The 15844-nt window shown below is 52.5% G+C and overlaps 1 long non-coding RNA gene across 4 annotated transcripts in view; it reads left to right on the top strand.

The window, feature by feature from the left end:
* USP42 overlaps nucleotides 1-15844 on the top strand; it is a 45922-nt gene that overhangs the window by 25510 nt on the left and 4568 nt on the right. For all 4 annotated transcript variants that reach the window (XR_002342221.1, XR_002342219.1, XR_002342220.1 and 1 more), the window contains 8 exons: nucleotides 2061-2143; nucleotides 4077-4188; nucleotides 4947-5087; nucleotides 5568-5668; nucleotides 7591-7744; nucleotides 9436-10164; nucleotides 10274-10368; nucleotides 13128-14642. This is a non-coding gene — a long non-coding RNA (ubiquitin specific peptidase 42). The remainder of the gene's footprint in view (nucleotides 1-2060; nucleotides 2144-4076; nucleotides 4189-4946; nucleotides 5088-5567; nucleotides 5669-7590; nucleotides 7745-9435; nucleotides 10165-10273; nucleotides 10369-13127; nucleotides 14643-15844) is intronic.

The following is a 15844-nucleotide window of genomic DNA, read 5'->3' as shown; positions in this document are numbered from 1 at the left end:
TCCATATGCCGCAGGTGCAGCCCTAAAAAGACAAAAAGAAAAGAAAAAAAATCTGCTCTTTTTTTTAGAAAGTTTTAAAATTAAAGTGCAGTTGATTACAGTGTTGTGTCGATTTCTGCTCTTCAGCAGAGTGACCCAGTCATACATAGGCACGTTCTTGTTCTTACGTTACCTTCTATCATGTTCTGTCACAAGATATTGGATATAGTTCCCTGTGCTGTGCAGTAGGACCTCATTGCTTAGCCTTTCTAATTACAGTAGTTTGCATCTACTGACCCCAGACTCTCAGTCCATTCCTCTCCCTCCCCGTCCCCTCCCTGAGGTAACCACAAGTCTGTTTGTCTATGTGAGTCTGTTTCTGTTCTGTAGGTAGGTTCATTTGTGCCACTTTTTTTTTTTTTGTCTTTTTTTTTTTTTTTTTTTGTCTTTTTGCTATTTTCTTGGGCTGCTCCCTCGGCCTATGGAGGTTCCCAGGCTAGGGGTCGGATCGGAGCTGTAGCTGCTAGCCTATGCTGGAGCCACAGCAACGCAGGATCCAAGCCACGAGCCACGTCTGCAACCTACACCACAGCTCACAGCAATTCCAGATCCTTAACCCACTGAGTGAGTCCAGGGATCGAACCCAAAACCTCATGGTTCCTAGTCGGATTCGTTAACCACTGAGCCATGACGGAACGCCATGTGCCACATTTTAGATTCCACATATAAGTGGTATCATACGGTATTTGTCTTTCTCTTTCTTTTCTTTTTTTTTTGCTATTTCTTGGGCCGCTCCCGCAGCATATGGAGGTTCCCAGGCTAGGGGTTGAATTGGAGCTGTAGCCACCAGCCTACACCAGAGCCACAGCAACGTGGAATCCGAGCCGCGTCTGCAACCTACACTACAGCTCACGGCAACGCCGGATCGTTAACCCACTGAGCAAGGGCAGGGACCGAACCCGAAACGTCATGGTTCCTAGTCAGATTTGTTAACCACTGCGCCACGACGGGAACTCCCCTAATTCTTTTCTTTTTTTTGGCTTTTTAAGGCTGCACCCTCGGCATATGGAAGTCCCCAGGCTAGGGGTTGAATAGGAGCTACAGCTGCTGGCCACAGCCACAGCCACAGCCACGGAGGATCCAAGCCGCGTCTGTGACCTACACCACAGCTCCCCGCAATGCGGGATCCCTAACCCACTAAGCGAGGTCAGGAATCAAAACTGTGTCCTCATGGATCCTAGTCGGGTTCGTTAACCACTAAGCCATGACGGGAATTCCTGTCTTCTTTCTGACTTATTCTCTTAGAATGAGAATCTGTAGTTGCATCCATGTTGCTGCAAACGGCATTATTTCGTTCTTTTGTTATGGCTGAGTAGTATTCCACTTTGTATATGCACCACATCTTCTTAACCTGTTGTCTATCAGTGGACATTTAAGTTGTTTCCGTATCGTGGCTATTGTGCATAGTGCTGCTATGAACATAGAGGTGCATGCATCTTTTTGTATTGTAGTTTTGTGTGGATATTATACGCCCAGGAGTGGGATTGCTGGATCATATGGTAGTTGATCTGTTTTCCATAGCGGTCGTACCAACTTATATTCCCACCGACAGTGTAGGAGGGTTCCCTTGCTCCTTTTTTTAATGGGAGGGGAAATAATTTGGTGTGTACATGCATAACAGTGAGCATCATAATAAAAGTAAATTTTCTTTTTTGGTAAAAATTCACATTTGCTTTTTTTTTTTTTCATCCTTTTTTTTCCAGGGCTGCTCCCGCGGCATATGGAGGTTCCCAGGCTAGAGGTCTAATCAGAGCTGTAGCCACCAGCCTACGCCAGAGCCACAGCAACGCGGGATCCGAGCCGCGTCTGCGACCCACACCACAGCTCACGGCAACGCCGGATCCCCAACCCACTGAGCAAGGCCAGGGATCGAACCTGCAACCTCATGGTTCCCAGTCGGATCTGCCAACCACTGAGCCACGACAGGAACTCCCATATTTGCTTTTATACTTTCTAGTTGTCTTGTTTTTTCCCCCAACAAGTGACAGTGATAACATGGTGTTGATGCTTTTCTGTCCCAGGCTGCTCAGAGCGTCACCAAGGCATTGGAGCAGTTTGTGAAGCCGGAACAGCTTGATGGAGAAAACTCCTACAAGTGCAGCAAGTACGGAGGGTGGTACAGGTGGCCGCTGCAGGGGGGTTGGGGGGGCACGGCACTTGTGGGTGGCAGTTGCCGTGGATCGCTTGGTTTAAGAAAGTTTGGTGTGTGACCAGCCCACTGAGAGTCCCTGTAGCTTCCAGTTTGTGGAGACACTGGGTCTCTATTCCTTCAGGGCCAGAGCACATAGCATCTCAATGTTTACACTGGTTAGAGGTGTGCACCCTTGTGCCCTCAGGGGCCCGGGGAGGCTGGTGGGAGGGAGAGGGAAGGTAGCCACTTGCCCCCGGTGAGGGCTGTAGCCTGTGAGGTATGGCTGGGGGCACAGTATGACAGGTTGGGGTGAGTGAGGGGCACACAGTATGACAGGTTGGGGTGAGTGGGGAGTCACTTTTCTCCCGGAGTGGTTAAGGATCTCTCTTTAATGTGGTTGTTTCCCAGGAGTTGGGATAGTTTCTTCTAGAAACCTTGACTTTTAATTATCCTGTTTTGTGTCCCCATAAAGTCAAGAGAACTTGTTTTCTTTTTTTGCTTGTTTTTTAGGGTCACACCCACGGCATATGGAGGTTCCCAGGCTAGGGGTCAAATCAGAGCTACAGCTGCCGGCCTGTGCCATAGCCACAGCAACCGGGGATCCAGGCCACATCTGCGACCTACACCACAGCTCACGGCAACGCCGGATCATTAACCCACTGAGGGAGGCCAGGGATCGAACCTGCAACCTTATGGTTCCTAGTCAGATTCGTTTCCGCTGTGCCATGACGGAAACTCCCAAGACAGCTTATTTTTAAAAAGCCTTGCTTCATATGTTTTAAGTAGTCTTTTTTTTTTCTTTTTTAAGGACCACACCTGCAGCATACGGAAGTTCCCAGGCTAGGGGTCATATCAGAACTGTAGCCGACAGCCTACAGCACAGCCACAGCAACGCTGGATTCGAGCCATGTCTGTGACCCACACCACAGCTCATGGCAATGCCAGATCCTTAACCCACTGAGCGAGGCCAGGGATCGAACCTGCGTCCTCATGGATGTTAGATTCTGCTCAGCCACGACAGGAATTCCAGATTTTCATTTTTAAGTTAGGAAATACAGATAAAAATCATTGTTATAGGGTACAGATAAATCTTGGGGAGAGTGAGGGTTTGGTTCCCAAACAAACACAATAAAGCGAACCTCAAAGCTAGTCAAGTGGATTTTTTCATTTCCTAGCACATAAAAAAGCTCTGTCTGCACTTCACTGTAACCTGTTAAGTGTGTCATAGCATCATGTCTAAAAAAACAGTGTACAAACCTTAATTTAAAAATACTTACTGGCCCACCGCTGTGGGTCAAGGATCTAGCATTGTCTCAGCTGTGGTGTAGGTTGCAGCTGTGGCTCGGATTTGATCTCTGGCCCAGGAACTTCCATGTGGGTGAGTGCAGCCAAGAAATATATATTATAATCATAATAAATTAAACTTATTGTTAAAAAAAGTGCCAGAATGGGAGTGTGAGCGCCTGGGTTCATTTTGTGGTGCAGAAGGCGCCCTTGCTCTCAGGACCGTGGGGACGTCTCCTTTGTTTAAGCTCCATGGACTTTTCTAGCCTTTACTTTCTTCCTTTGGTATCTGGGCTCTGTTTTCACAGAATTGTACCAGCTGGTTTTTCGCTTTGCTTTGAATTGAGAGAAACTTAGTTTGGCCCGACTTACATTATCAGTGACCTGTATTACATGGCATTTCAGAACTGTCCTTTTTTCTTTCGTGCTTGTTGAGCGATTTCCCCTGTATTGTAATTTTTAGTATTTTCTCTGTTGATTAAAAGCTGTGGTGTTTCTCATCTGTAGCCTTCTTTGAGCAACTGCATTTGGAATGTTTCACGGAAATAACAAGGGAAAGACTAAAAAACCACATTCAAAAAAAATTCATCATTTTAATCCTCTGTTTCTGTTTTTTTCCAAGATGTAAAAAGATGGTTCCAGCTTCAAAGAGGTTCACTATACACAGATCCTCTAATGTTCTGACACTTTCTCTGAAACGTTTTGCAAATTTTACTGGTGGAAAAATTGCTAAGGTAAGTAAATAACATTATTGATAACTGTTTCTGTCAAGCCCTTCATGGCTTAAGTGTCAGCAGCTAAATCGAACAGTTTTATTACTGGGTTTTCTAAGATCTTCCAGCACTTGGTCATGGAAAAAAATGTCAGAGAATTGAGCTAGGAGTTTGACAGGTGTGTTTATGAGCGTATGTGTTTTTTTCTATATCATTTAGCTGGTTAGCCTTTCTGAAGATGCAGCTGGTCTGCATGTGGGCTTCATGGTCGGTGACGGCCATGCGTGGATGCAGGGAGGGCTCGTGTCATTTCAAATCCAAAGAGGGTTTTCCTGCCAGATCTTGCTGTTATTTCATCAAAGTTTGTTTTCTGGTTGGTAGTACGCTGAATTTTCCCATTATCTTTCTACTTTCTGAATATCGAAAGTGGTCAGAAATTCAGTAGCATGCCCAAGAAACAGTCCTTGCTGAATTCTTAAAAAGAAGTGACTCAAGTCCAGAGTTATGCTTGTTAGTGTCTCCTCTGATGGATTGGGAGAATTCACTTAATGTGGATCCTTATTGTTTAAAAGAGAGAAAGAAATGAGTGGGATTGCATTAAAAAGACACTTAGATGCAGGTATGCTCTGGGTGTATTCTGTCTCTGGCCTGTTAGGTTTCTGCTGGAACATCGTGGGGTATGGTGCTCTGTGGGTCCGTCCCCTGCCTTGCACCTGCCTGTGTAGGATGATTTGCCTTCGGAAATGATCCTCCTTTTTCCTCTCTCCATTCCTGTGTAGGATGTGAAATATCCGGAGTATCTCGATATCCGACCATACATGTCTCAGCCAAATGGCGAACCGATTGTCTACGTCTTGTATGCAGTGCTGGTGCACACTGGTTTTAATTGCCATGCTGGCCATTACTTCTGCTACATAAAAGTAAGCCGTGTGGATTTTGCTAATAACTATCATTGTTACATTAAGTAAAGTAAGATAGCCCTGGTGTTCCAGCGAGGAAGAGTGGGGCTCTCGCAGTTAAAATGTGAGAGCCCTTGGACTTCCTGTGTGGCTCAGCAGGTTAAGGATCTGGCCTCACTGCTGTGACTCTGGTCACTACCGTGTTGCAGGTTTGATCCCGGGCCCGGGAACTTCCATATGCTCTGGGTGCAGCCAAACAAAACAAAACACATGAAAGCTTATTTTTCTTTTCTTTTCTTTTCTGGCTGTGCTTGTGGCACGTGGAAGTTTCTGGGCCAGGCATCAAACCTGAGACATAGCGGTGACAATACCGAATCCTTAACCGTTAGGCTACCAGGGAACTCCAGAAGTCCATTTTTCTTACATTTCTCTGGGTTGCTGGATGGCTACTCCCTGTTTACCCGGTTGTATCTGACGTCTCTTTTATTGGCTCTCTTGCAGGCTAGCAATGGCCTCTGGTACCAAATGAATGACTCCATCGTATCCACCAGTGACATTAGATCGGTACTCAGCCAACAAGCCTATGTTCTCTTTTACATCAGGTATTGTCAGGAAAGCTAGTTTTCACCGTTTCTGTTACGTCATTTCTCTTCATCTCCTCAGCATATTTAAATTCAGCGTCGTTTGTCTAAATAGCACCTTAATGATGCAGGGAGGGGTAGGAAGGCAGTTCTTGAGTGTAGACCATGAGTTTGATTTAGCTCCCCAGCTCTTTGGCAGATTAACAAAGAAACGTGCAGAATGTGGTAGCCGCGGGGGCAAGCTTCTGCTGCTGGCAGCAGACCCGGGGCCGGGGGGCCTGTGGGCCATGGGGCCAGTGAGTAGAGGCCCTGGGAAGGGGACTCTTGAGAACCTGGGTGCAGTCATCTCTCTGCCATTGAGCACAGGCAGCCAGTCCCCTTCCCGGGCCAGGCTTGGGCCAGCACCAGCAACCCCGCTGTTGCTGCAGCTCTGACTCGCTAAGTCCATTTCCAGAAATGTATGGCCTGGAATAGTGTGCTCCAGGGTGTTTGTTTGTAGTAGCTGGAAATTAAAACATCCTGAAATTTCCAACAACAGCAGAAGAGCATGTAAATTGGAGCCCATCCATGTTGAAATACAGTGCAGCTATTGAAAGTGCTTTTTAGGAGCTCCCATGTGGCTCAGCATTAACGAACCCAACTAGTGTCCATGAGGACGTGGTCAATCCCTGACCTCACTCAGTGGGTTAAGGAGCCGGCGTTGCCATGAGCTGTGGTGTGGGTCGCAGACGCAGCTCAGATCCAGCGTGGCTGTGGCTGTCGCATAGGCTGGCAGCTGTAGCGCCAATTCCCCCCCAGCCCAGGGATTTCCATATGCCGTGGGTGTGGCCCTAAGGGGGAAAAAAAGAAGCAAAAAAGAAAAAAAATGATTTTTACTAAAAACTTTTAAAAGATGATATGACACAGTGCTCTATGTATGGAAGAAAAGTGGTTTGAAATTTGCCATGTTGGCACGTAGACATCCGTATAGGCCAGAGCCTGCAGGATGATCCGCTAAACCGGAATAGTAGGTGGCTCGAAGGGGTGAGGTCAGGCATGGTGTGTTTGTTTATGACTTTTTAGGATATTAGAGTTTTCTATGATAATACGTGTTTATAATTAGAAAAACATAAATAAACAGAAGGAAGATAGCTTCCAGATAGGGGCATCCTCAGAACACACGGTTAGAAGTACCATTTGCCCTGTGCTCGCTACCATAGGTGGAACGGGGACCTGCTGTACAGCACAGGGGGCTCTCCCGAGTATTCTGCGGTCAGCTTCGAAAGGCTCAGGAGTTCCCACTGCGGCCCGGTGGGTTTTGAACCCGACTAGTATCCTTGAGGATGCTGGACTCCGGAGGGCTGAGACCATCACTTGTTGCCTTTGCCTTTGTCTCGTTTCTGGCCTCCATTTCCGTTTGAAATCTGATGGAGAAGTTTGTTATTTAAAAAGTTAAATTGGAAGTTCCTGTTGTGGTTCAGTGGTAAAAAACCCTACTAGGATCCATGAGGACACGGATTCAATCCCTGGCCCCACTCCGTGGGTTAAGGATCCGGTGTTGCCGTGAGCTGTGGTGTAGGCCGGCAGCTGTAGCTCTCATTTGACCCCTAGCCTGGGAACCTCCATATGCTGCGGCTGCGGCCCTAAAAAGAAAAAGAACAAAGGTTAGATAAAAAAAATCTAAAAATAGATAGGTGTATAACTGAGTCGCCTTGTTGTTCAACAGAAATGATCACATTATAAATTAACTACTATAAAACTTTAAAAAATGAGAAAAAAAATACCATCTGCCCATTTATCCTGCTGTCTCCTGATCTGAGCCCCTGAAGCCGGCCTTGACCTCACGGGGACCCTGCCTGTGGTCTACACCTCCTGGCGTCCCAGCCAGCTGCCTGATCAGGGTGTACTGGGTCTGTCTGGGGAGAGGTCCCAGGCCCCCCTGAGCGCTGTCCTCTCCGTCCTAGGTCCCACGATGTGAAGAACGGAGGCGACCTTACTCATTCCGCCCACAGCCCCGGCCAGTCCTCTCCCCGGCCCGTCCTCAGTCAGCGGGTTGTCAGCAGCAAGCAGGCAGCCTCAGGGTTTATCGGACCACAGCTTCCCTCTCACATGATAAAGGTACGTTCCTCGGGCAGACGCGCATCCTGGCCTTTGTCCCTCAGCCTCTGGCCAGCGTCGCGGACTTCCAGCTGCATTGCTTGTCGAAAACGTCTCTTCAAGCCGTTTGTCAGAAGCTATTCGGAGACGCAGAAAATCCCGGGGTGAACGTCGTGATCAAGAAGAAAGTCGGTGAAACGTTGGAGATGGTGTCAGCTCTTGGTTTGGATTTCATTCACCTCGTGGGTTAAATACCGGGGGTTCTTGGGTGATGCTGGTTTCCAGGAGAGTGAGTGCTGCTTTGACAGAAGGAACACTTGCGTTGTATCCATTCAGCTCTTCCTGTGGCATTTCTGTCCGCTGTCCGACTGGATCTGTCCACACTCCCTGCTGGCTTCTCGGGGAGAATGGGCGGGTGCCCGCTTCATGTGGCGCTCCAAGGCCTTCGTGGAGGCCTCACTCTCGCTGCACTTTGGTGTTGAGATTGCAGATGTGTTGGACTATCCGTGTGCATTTTGGAATAATTCCTGTCGTCTCGGCTGCAGTGTCCTAACAGCCTTCCAGTTTGAGTCTGTTTTGAATTGGCAAACAAGTTGTCCATGTATGCTGTCTTTTATGGACCTTGGGCAGCCTTTGGAATATAGCCGCAGTCACAGATTCAGTGCCTTAGGGAGCTGGACAGGCCACAGGCTCCTGCACTGAGCTTTGCTTGACTGTGACAGCGGGACGCTGGCCAACGGGAGAGCACGTGCCCTGTGTGGAGGGGTGACGGCTATTGATTTTTCAAGAGGTTTTTTTTTGTTTTTAACTATGAAGCCTTCCAGTATTAAGATAGCAGCTCATTCAGATATCTAAAAAAACATTTTGGGGAGTTCCCTTTGTGGCACAGTGGAAGTGAATCCGACTAGTATCCATGAGGATGCGGGTTTGATTCCTGGCCTCGCTCGGTGGGTTAGGCATCCAGTGTTGCCGTGATCTGTGGTGTATGTAGGTCGCAGACGCAGCTCGGATCTGGCGTGGCTGTGGCTGTTGTGTAGGCTGGCAGCCATAGCTCTGATGCGACCCCTAGCCTGGGAACGTCCATATGCTGCGGGTGCGGCCCTAAAAAAACAAAAGCAAAGAACAACATTTTGAAGGCCAAACAAATCATCTATGAATCAGATTTCACCCACAACCACCAGTTTGCAAGCTTTGGGTTATAGCCGCAAAAGTTGAAATCTGAATTGGGAGCAAAATCACTGTGAGCAGGAGTCGGGGATCACGGGGGCAGGGAAGGCTTAGCGAGGGTGTCCGCCCGCGTGACCAGCTCCCTTGCTCCCTTGGCCTGTAGACCTTCCCGCGGGCATGCTGGCCGGCACTGCCTTCTGCCCGGACAGCGGCGGGCCCCCAGGCAGCCATCCAAGAAGCTGTGTGACTCCGTGCCCACGGGCCTGCTTGTTTCTGTCAGATTGGAGCGGAAAGGATTTGGTGTGATGTTGGTTTTCTGACCAAAAAAAAAAAAAAAAATGGTTACCCCTTTTTGTCAGAAAGAAATTACCAGAAAACCGTGGCCGGTGCAAGTTTGGTGGGAGGCAGGCCCCCGCCAGAGGCGGCGGTGTTTCTAGGTGCATGAAACTTGTTCCTAAAAAGAAAAACATCCCCAAAGGGGAGAGGCCCCCGAGTCTGTGGCTGTCTCGGGAGCTCTCCCCTGACCCTGGTCTCCTCGTTTCCAGAACCCCCCTCACCTGAACGGCACGGGACCAGGGCCGTTGAAAGAGACGCCGAGCAGCTCCATGTCCGGCCCTCACGGGAGCGCCGCGGCTAACCGGGCTGCGCCCGTGACCGCCTCGACGCCCGTCCCGAACTGGTCCGTCGGCAGGCCCTCCGTTCTTCCGGACCATCCCAAGAAGCAGAAGATCACCATCAGCATCCACAACAAGCTGCCTGTGCGCCAGGGCCCACCTCAGCCCGACCCGCACGGCGGCTCCCCGGAGGGCCCCGCCAAGCCCGCGCCCGCCGCCACCGCCACCGCGCCCTCCGCTCTGCAGTCTACCTCGCGCGCAGCCCCGCCGCCCGCCGCCGGCAGGGCAGCCAAGCAGCTCGGCCCGCCCGAGGCCTGCTCCAAGCCCGTGATGAACGGCAAGTCCAGGCTGAGCTCCAGCCTGCTGGTGCCCTACGGCGCCGAGTCGTCGGAAGAGTCTGACGAGGAGGCCAAGGGCCTGGGCAAGGAGAACGGCCTGGGCCCCGCCGAGAGCGCGCGCTCTCCTGCTCCTCCCGATGCCACCGCCGCCGAGGCCCCTCCGCACGAGCTGCTCGAGCTGCCCGTGGCCCTCAATGGTGCTCCTAGTACAGACAGTGACCCGAAAGAGAACGGCCTGCCTTCCGATGGGGCGGGCTGCCCGGTCCAGCCGGCTCTGCACCCAGAAAACCCCTTCTCCAAGGCAAACGGTCTCCCCGCGAAGGTGAGCGCAGGGCGGGCGGGGTGGGGGCGCCTCCTCTCCGGCTGGTGGTGGGTTTCCACGTGGCTGCGTTTCCGAAGGCACCTAGAGCTGAGTGTGTTTTTTATTGTAGCTGATGCCTGCTCCTCTGCCACCTCTCCCAGAAGACAGAGTCTTAGAGACCTTCAAACTCAGCACCAGAGCGCAAGGCTCCGCAGATGAGACGAGGTAAGACGACCCTCCCGAGGGAATGGGACGGCGGGACTGGAGGGCACGGTGGACTCTGGATGTGTCCCTGTGTCAGCTCAGTGGAATTCTTTCTGTCTTTGTCTTCTTAGGGCCGCACCTGCGGCATATGGAGGTTCCCAGGCTAGGGGTCGAATTGGAGCTGTAGCTGCCGGCCTACACCACAGCCACAGCTACACCAGATCCGAGCCGTGTCTGCAACCTACACCACAGCTAATGGCACCACCGGATCCTTAACCCACTGAGCGAGGCCAGGATTCAAACTCATGTCCTCATGGATGCTAGTCGGGTTCGTTAACTCCTGAGCCATGACGGGAACTCCTCAGTGGAAGTCTTACCATGATCCTTTTGGATCCTCGAATGATGTGAATAATGATCTGCAGAATTTACTGATTTTCCTTTTAGGAAAGTAAAATTTATCTGGGGCTGTTAGTCCATGGGAGCCTGCTGTCCTCCGGGTCACGTCTCCTTCCCTGGCAGAGCTCGCCTCTCGGCTGGGGGGTGTTCTTAGCACACATCTGAACTTGACTCAGTCTCCTTAATGACAAGCATCTGGAGATGGGTGAAGGTGACAGGGCAGGGCTTCTCACTGCCAGCCGGTAGCAAAGACTTGGTGATGCTTCCTCAAGAATTCTGGAATTCGTAGTTAAGACAGTCCAACACCACACTTAAAAAGGAGTCAGTATATTGACCTCAGTGTACTAGAATGAGAGCAGAAGGAAGGGCTTCTAAGGCAGTGGCCCTCCGCACGCCAGCAGCTCTGGGACAGCGCTACTGCAGGATACAGCTGGGGCGCACAGGCCTCCGTGAACAGCTGCGCAGTTAGTGCTTCTGGCGGGCAGCTTTTGGCCAAGTTCTGACCGTCTTTAGATGACACTGTAGTTGTGTCCATGAAACAGCCCGCAGTAGAACTGGGGTTTTCAAAAACCCCGTGAACATCGGGAGATGGGGTGAGAGATGCTTTGCTACGTGGGGCTGCCTGCCCTGCCCCCTGACTCGTGCTAGTGGGGCTCCCCCGTCATGGGGGCAACCAAGAATGCACCCCGCATCTCAGAAGGGCCCCTGTGGGCGGGTGTGCCCTGACCAAGAGCTGCTGTTAGGAGTGCTCGCCTGGGAGAGCGGAGCAGAGTGAGTCCTGAGGCAGAGGGCATGCATCCCCCATAGACCTAAAGATGGACCAGCTGGAGCCCCTGTGGCTTGCACGGTGGTGCCCCCCGTGCCCCTGCTAGTCCCGCTTAGCTCGTCTGCAGATGTAACTCGCGAGGGCATCACTGCTGAGGGCTGTAAACACGCAGACCCAGCTGGGCCTGCGTCCTAACGTCACGTGCTGCCATGCTCTAGGCCACCTGTCTGTGTTGCCTTCACAGGTCTTCTCTCTCTCAGATAGTCACCTGCTGAAAAGGGGGGCTGCTAGGGTTTTTCTTGTTTTCTGGCAGCTTGAATTAATCCCGAGAATCCTTTGAAAACAAGGCAGAGTTAGAAGTTTTGTGGCGCAGTGGGTCAAGAATCTGGCATTGTCACTGCCATGGCTTGGGTCGCTCCTATGGCACAGGTTCAGTTCCTGGCCCAGGAACTTCCACATGCCACAGGCATGCGCCCCCCACCCCAAAAAAGCAAGGCTACTCTTTTTCTCCTCATCCCCTCCGCCACCCCCCAAAAACAAGTAGATCTGAAAATAGAAGGCGCTTTTTTTTTTTGTCTTGTTGCCTTTTCTAGGGCCGCTCCCTCGGCATATGGAGATTCCCAGGCTAGGGGTCCAGTCGGCCTACACCAGAGCCACAGCAACATGGGATCCGAGCCATGTCTGCAGCCTACACCACAGCTCACGGCAACGCCAGATCCTTAACCCACTGAGCAAGGCCAGGGATCGAACCTGCAACCTCATGGTTCCTAGTTGGATTCATTAACCACTGAGCCGGTTCTTTTACTACAAAGTTTTTCTTTTTTTGCTTTTAACAGTCATACCTGCAGCATATGGAAGTTCCCAGGCTAGGGGTCGAATCGGAGCTGCTGGCTTACACCACAGCCACAGCAGTAGCAGCTTGGGATCCGAGCTGAGTCTGCCAGAGCTCACGGCAATGTCGGATCCTTAACCCACTGAGCAGGGCCAGGGATCGAACCTGCCTCCTCATGCGTACTATTCTGGTTTGTAACCTGCTGAGCCGCAATAGGAACTCCCAGAAAGTTTTTCTAAAGCCTCAGTGACCCCCTCACAGTTAATAGATAATTCAGGGAGCTACTGGCTCTGTTTGGAGGCTCCTCTACTTTCGAGGTTCTGAGAAAATGCATAGAAAAGGGATCCAGAGGAAAAGCAAGAGGCCCATCATTGTTTGACTCTTTGATGGTTCAGACTTAGTTATTAAGAAGAAGTTAACAACTGAAGCCATGAGCCTGCTGTGTCCCACTTTGCCTGGCAAGGCGGTAAAGCTACTCTTTTTCTCCTTCATCACCCCCCCCCCGCCACGCCCCAAAAAGAAGTAGATCTGAAAACAGAAGGCGCTTAGAACTACAGAATTACTATTGCTGAAAAATGGAATAGACTCGATGTGAGTTTTTGGTATTTTTATTAAATGAGAAATTTTGAAGTTTGCAAAAATGGTAAGTCCAGTATTAGGTTTAAATTTGATACGGTAACGCCGTACAGTGTTTAGTAAATGATCTGAAGTGTTTGTAAGCCATTGACAAAAACCCAGAGAGCCAAGCGGTAAAGGGTTGATTTTTCTCTTTTGCTGGGGCTGCAGTTCGCCGGGGGCGGAGGAGAGCCCTGCGGAGGAGCCCGCCGCCGAGCTGGCGGCAGGTAGCCCTGCCCCGGATGCCCCGGAGAACCCCGAGACCGTGGCGAGTCTTAGCAGCACGTCGAAGAAGGCTTCGCCGCCGTCGGAGCCCAGCATCAACTCTACCAAAGAAGCCTCTGAAAACAGTGCGGCAAAGCCCGAGGCGCCTTTGCCGAGCAGCAGCAGCAGCCTTTGCACCGTCAGCAAGAGCCCCGGCGGGGACGATGCGCGCGCTCAGCTCGCTGACCCTGCGAGCTCCTCCACGCACGGTCCCAGCAAACCTTCCCGGGACGCCGAAGGGCTGGTGACAGAGCGACCGCCGGACTCGGCAGCTGCGGAAGCGGCGGGGAGGTTGAGCCCCAGCCCCTCGGAGCGGTCCGAGGACCCCCGGGAGCCCGAGCTGTCGGCTCTCAGCCGAGAGGGGGGCGCGGCCGCCGAGGCGCCTGCAAGCGCCGGGCTGCCCGCGGGCGAGGCGCCGCCTCCGCCTCCGCAGCCCTCAGACCCGCGGGCAGAGCGCCTCGCGGAGACGGGCCCCGAGCAGAGCGGCGGGGACCGAGCAGCGGAGAGCGCGGCCAGCCCGAAGGCGCAGGCTCCGTCGCCGGTTCCGGCTCCGGTTCCGGAGAAAATCAGCAGCCTCAGAAAAGTCGACCGGGGCCATTATCGCAGCCGCAGAGACCGCTCGTCCAGCGGCGAGCGCGCGCGGGGCAGCAGGAGCAGGACGGAGGAGCAGCATCGCCGCAAGCGGCCCCGGCCCGAGCGGCCCGAGCGGCCCCGGCCCGACCCCTGCGGCCCGGCCCCGCACCACCCCGCGCACGGCGGCGAGCGGCTCAGCCTGGCCCGCTACGGCCACCACCACTCCCGCAGCAGGGGCGGCTCCGAGCAGGAGTGGGGCCGGTACCACCACGCCGAGAGCGAGCACGCCTGGGCCCGGGAGAAGTACTACCCCGACCGGACGCGCTGGGCCAAGTGCCGGCACCACCACGACAGGTACGCCCCGTACCCGGCGCGGGAGCTGCGCGACTGGAAGCCTTTCCACGCCGACCGCGAGTACGAGCGCGCGGGGCCCTACGGCAGCCGGCCCTACAAGGACCACTACCGGAGCAGGAAGGGCTACGAGCTGGCCGCCAAGGACAAGGAGCGGCACCGCTTCCCCGGGCCCCGGGCGGGCCCCTCCCACGCCCTGCCCCCGCCCCCGCCCCCCCACCCGCACCCACACCCGCACCCAGAGAGGTTCGGCCCCGAGAAGGCCGCCCTTGGAGCCGAGGACAGTGGCTGTCACCTCGCCGGTCGGTTCCATGAACATGAAAATGTCAAGTCACGGAAACGGAGATACGAGAGCCTGGAAAACGCTGACGGGCACGTGGAAAAGAAGGCCTGGAGAAGCTTCCAGAAGGGCCCTTTGGAAGAACCTAAAGTGAAGAAGCACAAGAAGTCAAAGAAGAAAAAGAAATCCAAAGACAAACACCGAGACCGGGATTCCAGGTGAGAGTGCGCGTGCGCGTGCTGCCGGTGTCGCCGGCTCTTCCTGGCTTGGTGACAAGCAGGGGAAGGGGTGTCGTGCTTGTTACTCTGAGTCCTAGCTTTCCTCCCTGCGCGTTCTGGATTTCACTCCCATCATAGGTTCCTAGAACTTAGCTTTATTTTCTTTTCCCACTTCGCCCTTAGCTCTGTTGTGGTTTTTTGTTTGTTGTCTTTTTGCCGTTTCTGAATGCTCCCTTGGCATATGGAGGTTCCCAGGCTAGGAGTCCAATCAGAGCTGTAGCCACTTGCCTACGCCAGAGCCAGAGCAATGCCAGATCCGAGCCGCGTCTGCGACTGCACACCACAGCTCACCGCAACACTGCATCCTTAACCCACTGAGCGAGGCCAGGGATCGAACCCACAACCTCATGGTTCCTAGTCAGATTTGTTAACCACGGAGCTGTGTCGGGAACTCCAACCTTAGCTGTTTTAAACGGTGTCTTCACGGTGTTGTAAAAAGCCTGGAAACCTCATTTTTCAAAATGATACTGCTGTTTCCAGTTAGTACTTTGTAATTTTCAGGAGTAAGTGCGCACTGTTCTGTGAGTAAAACTTGGGATTTTCTGATTTCACAATTGTTGATATTTTTGTTCACAGATGTAGGTGTATCTTGACGTCTGTTAATGTTTCAGTGACTGGCAGGTGGCAGAAAACGGGACGCTACCCCCTTGAGAACATGCCTGTGGCCCAGAGGGCTGGGACACGCCGTCTGTTGCCTTTGTCTCTTTTCTGGTCTCCATTGCTGTTTGAAATCTAATTGGGAAGTTTGTTTTTTAAAAAGTTAAATTGGGACTTCCATTGTGGTCAGTGGAAACGAACCCAACTAGGAACCAGGAGGTTATGGGCTCAGTCCCTGGCCCCGCTCAGTGGGTTAAGGATCTGGCGTTGCCATGAGCTGTGGTGTAGGTTGCAAACGCGGCTCGGATCCCGCGTTGCTGTGGCTCTGGTGTAGGCCTGTGGCTACAGCTCCAATTAGACCCCTAGCCTGGGAACTCCACATGCCCCGGGTGTGGCCCTAAAAAGCAAAAAAAAAAAAAAAAAAGTTGAGTTGGTCCGTAGTGGTCTTGAAACCCCCTTCTCCATGATGAGATGGCTGAGCGCGCTGCACGGCGCCCCTGGAGGAGGTTAGCAGAGGCCGTGGGTAAGTGGTGAGGGAAGCGGAC

This window comes from Sus scrofa, chromosome 3 (assembly GCF_000003025.6).
Source record: "Sus scrofa isolate TJ Tabasco breed Duroc chromosome 3, Sscrofa11.1, whole genome shotgun sequence".
NCBI classification, from domain to species: Eukaryota; Metazoa; Chordata; class Mammalia; order Artiodactyla; family Suidae; genus Sus; species Sus scrofa.
Note: the sequence above shows the minus strand (reverse complement) of the source record. Positions and strands in the feature narration are given on the sequence as shown.